This window comes from Octodon degus, unplaced genomic scaffold (genome assembly GCF_000260255.1).
Source record: "Octodon degus isolate 3935 unplaced genomic scaffold, OctDeg1.0 scaffold00070, whole genome shotgun sequence".
NCBI lineage: Eukaryota > Metazoa > Chordata > Mammalia > Rodentia > Octodontidae > Octodon > Octodon degus.
The window spans coordinates 8,322,816-8,328,823 of NW_004524646.1; the positions used below are offsets into that span (position 1 = coordinate 8,322,816).

At 55.2% G+C, this 6,008-nt stretch overlaps 1 protein-coding gene across 1 annotated transcript in view; it reads left to right on the forward strand.

Moving 5' to 3' along the window:
• The first annotated feature begins 219 nt into the window (after window positions 1–219).
• Bdkrb2 (bradykinin receptor B2) overlaps window positions 220–6,008 on the forward strand; it is a 25,295-nt gene continuing 19,506 nt past the window's right edge. The window contains exon 1 of the mRNA XM_004635177.2: window positions 220–310. The gene's annotated coding sequence lies outside the window, so the exon portion shown is untranslated. The remainder of the gene's footprint in view (window positions 311–6,008) is intronic.

Here is a 6,008-nt window from a genome sequence, read left to right on the forward strand (position 1 = left end):
TCCCCCATCCCCACACCCCGCATCCCCGGGCTCAGAGGAAGCTACATCCATCTGGTCTGGCCCCTGGCAGCCAGGGCTCCCAGCTTGACCGGCTGCCAGCCCGGCTCCAGCCTGGGCAGGGGCGCCGACCTGGGCTGGAGGAAGGAGGAGGAAGCCTAGGAGCGTGGTGACATCACCACCCCAGCCCTTGAAAGATGAGCTGTTCCGGACTCTCCGGGGCTCCTGAAGGGGTGGCTGGCGACGGTGGGGTTCACAGGAGCCCCGCTGGGTGAGGAGTTGCAAAGTGGCTCCACTGCGTGCTCCAGACACGGTGAGTTCCTGGCGTTTGTAGAGGACGTTTGTAGAGGCTGGGACGTCCCAGCCCAGGGAGGGCAGGCAGCCGAGCTGACTCCCACGTGGAGGGAGGGTTCTCTCTGAACCTGGGGAGTTTGGGGAAAGCTGCCCTCCTTTCTTAACTCTGACAAGTGACGGGGAGAAGGGCTGGGCAGGAGACAGGGGAAGTGCCTTGTTTTCTGCTTGCAGTGGGGCGAGTGCTTCAGCGATTGATTTTTATGGACTGTGGGCAGATGCCTCCCGCTGAGGAAGGGGAGCCCATTGGGAAACGTTGGGGAAGGGGAGCCCGTGGGGGCTGCGAGGATGGGCGCAGAGTGTGGACTTGGCTGGGCTTTGGTCGCAGCTGTGCTGCTCGTTGATCCTGTTTTACCTGAATAGCTCAGCAGTCTCTGAGCCTCAGTTTCTCTATCTGCAAAATACTGTGCTCCTGCTCTCTGGGGTTGGCCAGGATCAGCTGCTAAGCACTGAGGTGACTGGGGATGGTGGCTGCTGGGGATGGTGGCTGTGTTGCAGACAGGCTTTCTCACAGTCCTGGCCTGGGGCAGAGGGCATTGCGCAATTCTGCCCTGGTGTTGGGGTCCTAACTTTGTTTCTTCCCTGTGGGTGTCTTTGTTGGACAAATGATCTCATCTCGGGTCCTGAGGCACAGCGACCATCTAGCCGCTCCTGGTAATGGCACTGGGGGTCTGCCTGTGTGTGCCACACGCAGGGGGGCCGTTCAGCAAGTAGCAGCTGAGGGCACAGCACCACGTGCCTGGGTGGGGTGGGCAGTGGGCCAGGCCCTCCAGCAGGTTGGGCTGCGCCTCCTGAGTCACTGGCTGCCACAGGAAGTGGGTGCCCTGCCTAGAGAGAAGCCAACCCACCTCTGCCCCTTCCAAGGGAAAGGAAAGGCCGGCGTGGCTGCATGAGTTACTCCCAGTGGCATTGTCCTCACCACTTTGCCTCTCTGTGCCCGGCAGCAGTGCTATGACGGGACACACCCCAATCGTGAGCCCCAAGAGCAAAGCAGGGAGGGGAGTGTGCTGTGCTTCCCCCTACTTGGGCAGGAGCAAGGGGAACACTGAAGACCAGGAGGCGTGTGTGCCACCGGCCGCCAGCCCGCCCCCAAATGTGCAGCCCTTCCTGCATGGATGTAATGCTGGGTCTGGTGCAAGCCAACCTTGGCAAAGCCTTGCAGTGTCCAGAGAATGTCTCAGCCTCTTGACGCCCTCTCAGAGCTTGGGGGGCCAATGATCAGTGGTGTCTGCGAGATGAGTCTGGGGACGCTGGATCAGAGCGAACCTGGCTGATCCTGGACACAGCTCCAGCCGGGGCCCGTGAGCCCTCTCCCCCTGCCAACACAGTGGCTGGTCGGATGCACAGCCCAGAGGCATCCAGGGCAGCCTCAGTCATCTGTGTAGTGCGTGGTCAGGGAGGGACCACCGAACCAGGGCAAGCCCTGCACAGTTGACAGCAGGGACCATGGTGTCCTCCCTCTGTGTAACGAGGGTGCCCTACAGGGCAGTTACCGGTCAGCGTTGGCTGAATCCTGGAGGATGAGTGAACGAATGAGGGGGTGCTAGTCACCGAACAGGCACAGGAACACAGAGCTTGTCACTCACTGAAGGGAGCCACACAGAACGGACAACACACTGCGCGACTCCAGCCATGTGCCATTCTGGAAAAGGCCGTGCTACAGAGACCGTGGTGGCTGAGGAGGGAAGGAGGCACCAGCAGAGTGCAGGAGTCTGAGGGCAGCGCCCCCTCTGTGATGCTGGTGTCCACCTCCAGGGCTGAGACCTGAGGTCATTGCAGGCTCAGGGCGGCAGTGAAGCATCTGTCTTGTTTCATTATTATAACAAACACACCCTTGGTAGGGGACAGTGATCACCGGAGGGCTGTACTGGGGTGGACAGGAGAACTCCGCCTTTCCACGCAGTTTCCCTGTGAACCTAACCCTCAACACTGCTGGATGCACTGCTTTAAGGATTCAGAAGGTTCTTAGAGTACCTCAGCATCCCAAGCCCAGTGACCAGAGCCCACTGAGACCCTGAGGCCCTGAACATGTCACCTCCAAGGGCCAGTCAAGGAACCCAGCCTGAGAGTAGTGCACATACCTCCCGGGACAGGAAGCTCACTTCTTTATAGGCAGCCTGTCCCGTCTCAGGAGCTGCTATTGTGAAATATCCCTAGACTGAGGCAAGCCTGTCTCCCACTGAGCATCGGGGCCTCTCTCTTCCCGTCTCCCACTGAGCATCGGGGCCTCTCTCTTCCCGTCTCCCACTGAGCATCGGGGCCTCTCTGTTCCTGGGTTGTGTATGAACCTGGAGCTCGTGGTCATGTCCGAACTAACTGTCCATGAATCCACCGTGTGCCCCTGAGGAGATGGGAGAAGTCCGCAACCCCCTGCAGGGTGCTCTGCTTTTCCTGGGGTTGTGCTTCCCCCGGAGCTGCTCTTGGGGACAAGTATTGGGGTCAGGCATTCCTTTGACTCTGTCATTTCAGGGGTGTAGAGGGTAAATACATGAACCTTGCATGTCGGAATCAGCTGGAGGCCGGGTGCCCTGGCAAAAGTGGGGTTCAGCTCAGGGGGACTCTGATTCGAGGTCTGGATACTCTCGGACTTGCTAGCATCTCCCAGGACTTCAAGCCAGGTAGGCCCAAACTCTGAAGCAAGCTGCTTTGCAAAGGGTTTGCTCCTGAAACCAGTCTCCTTGCATAAGCCCTTCCTCCCATGGCTCAGAGACTGGGGGTCCTGGCCCGTTTCTTAGATCAGCCGGACATGTTAGGGCCATGCATTCCTAAGGATGGGGCCCTCTCTTCCCTCACGCTCCCCTTCCTCCCCCTTGCTCCCCTTCCTCCCCCTTCTCCTGTCCTCCTCCTCCTCCCCTCCCACCCCTTTCACCCCTTCCTTCACCCCTTTCTCTTTCCACCCCCTTCCCCACTTTCTGTTCCTTTTCCCTCTCAGCCCCCACCCTGTAGCCCAGGACAGGTGAGCTAGGTTTTCTGAGCCTTAGTTTCCTCAGCTATAAATAATAAAAGAATCAGAAACTACCTAAAACGTACAAATTGGGAACTCCCTGAGACCACTGGTACCACAGGGGCAGCTGGCTCTGGAACAGCAGGTGGCGAGCAGAAAAGAAGGAGCCAGGAAGCCTTTCCACGAGGGGCAGGAGAGGAGGGCTAGCTTCTGGGTCTGGAAAAGCACAAATTCTCCAACACCTCAAAAGGACCAAAGTTTGAAAAGATAAAAATGCTTGCTGTCCTGACCTGATTATTACACCACGTGATATCCGTGTTCTGGACCGCCATGATGTGCCCCATAAAGACGGGCAAATACATACAAAAATAGATGCACACATACATACAAATATTGTTTAAAAATAAGGTGAGGTCGCAGCCTGTTCTGCGCAGTGGCGAGGGCCATGTATCTGGGGGCTTCCGTGGGCATACTAACCTGCGAACATGGGCACATCTCCCCACAAAAGGACACCTGTGAAGAGGGGGCCAGCGGGGCACAGAAGGCTGCATCTGGGGAGAGAAAGTGGCAGGGGCTGCACAGGCCAGGAGGGGGCTTCATTGTCACTGCTTCCTCCTTTATATGCTGAGATTTGGTTGTGAGCACACACAGCCCTTTGCAAACATGTGAATATTTAAGCCAAATAAACCAGAGTGGAAATAGGAAGGAGCCAGAGTCCCCCGAGGTGCCCATCATCTGTCACCGGTCCTAAATTTCCCTCACATGAGCAGAAGCCTGAAAACAAAGCCTGGGGAGTACGCGACACATTTGTGCCCACGGTCAGGCACCAGCTCCGCGAAGCAGCTAGGAGGGCAGGCAGGGCCCAGGGCACAGGACAGTCCAGCCCGGGTCACTCACGTTGGACTTCAGGAGAGAGGGTGCCACTGAGCATGCGCCGTGCCAGGCCCTGAGCTGGGCAACAAAGCAGAGGACACCAAAAGAGGCTCCATGCACTCAGGCTTGGGTCCTGGGAGGTTTATTTTCTAGGAAAAAAAAAAAAAAAAGTACTCAATAAACCGCAGTCAAATGGAAAATTAATCACACTAACTAGATAATCCAAGAAAGGGGAAGTCCACAGCCATCCCAATCACATCTGCTCTTGGAAGAGGAAGATATGTTTTAGAAAAAATTACTGTAACTGCAGCAAGTTGGTTAGAGCATGACTATGAAGCTTAGTGACAGTTTGAAAAGGCTGCTCAGAAAAGGAAAGACAAGGAATTTGGGGAGAGCCTGAAAGTAATTTCTTGAGGTAGTAGGGATGGGACAGAAACCCTTCGCACTGAACTGGACCTCTAAGGTTTTCAATTTCCTCCCTTCCCTCCTCCCGCCCCTCCTTCCCTCCTTCCTTCACTCCTTCCTTCTTCCTTCCCTCCCTCCCTCCTGCCTTCCTTCCTTCCTTGCTTCCTTGCTTTCTTGCTTTCATCCTGGCTTGCTTGCCTGGCCTCACCATGTCTATAAGCTGCCTGGGCTTGAATTTAGATCCTCCTGCCTTAGCCTTGGACCCAAATTTTCATGTTATTGTCACCAAAGCTGACAGCGGGAGAAGTGGGACAGGACTTGAGAATGTGCGAGCGGAAGGTCTTACCTTATCTGGAAGAAGAACAATTAGTTTTATACTCTAAATGCTAATGGATGGATATAATTCTGATGTCGGCCAAAAAGGCACAAGTGTAGAAAACGAGAATCCCCGAGGGACCTCATGTACAGAAATTGACTAATTTACACAATGGAGCCCTAAAGAAAGCCTCGAGGCATAGAGATTGATATCAGTAAAGAGTCTCAGACACAGAATTGCCAGGCTGCCTAACTTGACTTTACTGAAGAAATTATCAGCAAGTGTAAAAACCAAACATCATAAACGTCTTCAAAATTTTAAGAAGTGTCCTCAAAATTCTTCAAGGTTTTTGTCAAAAAAGGTGTTTGCCAAAAGCATGCAGCAGCGTCTGGCAAGTGCTTGCCTAGAATACTGCTCACCCAACTTAGAGGATGCAGCCAAAATCATAGTAAGAGGAGAACTCACACCTTCAAATTTCAAATTATTAAAGTACCAAGATTATAAAGAAATGGATTAAATGCCTAATTCAGAAAAGCTAGGTGCTGAATAATGACGCCTCCCCAAGAATAGAAGAAACAAGGCAAAATAACTAACGAGGGGGCAGAAAAAAACTAAACTAAACTAAACTAAACTAAACTAAAGAAGAAATGCCTGAATATCAGCGAGCCATCTTAGAAGGACCCCAGCCGGCTCAAGAGAGAGGAAGGGTAACGTGAGGAGGGGTTGCGTGAGCAGGGGCTGCGTGCAGGAGCAGGGGCTGCGTGCAGGAGCAGGGGCTGCGTGCAGGAGCAGGGGCTGCGTGCAGGAGCAGGGGCTGCGTGGGTGCAGAGGGCTGAAGCCAGCGGAGAGGGTGGGCGGGCCATGGGGGATGACGGCACGGGAGGTCGGCTCTGCCTCCCAGGGGCCCATGCTCCTTTCTCCCAGCACCTGGCGCCCTCTCTCACCTCCAGAAGTGCTCTAAGGGGCCACAGCCTCTAGCCCTCCGTGGCCAGCCCGTGCATCGCTCCATCTTGGCTCCAACTGCGAATGGCTGGGCATCAAGCCAAGCGCACAACCCAGGCTCCTGAATGTGCCAGTTACTTCCTCCTCCTCCTCCTCCTCCTCCTCCTCCTCCTCCTCCTC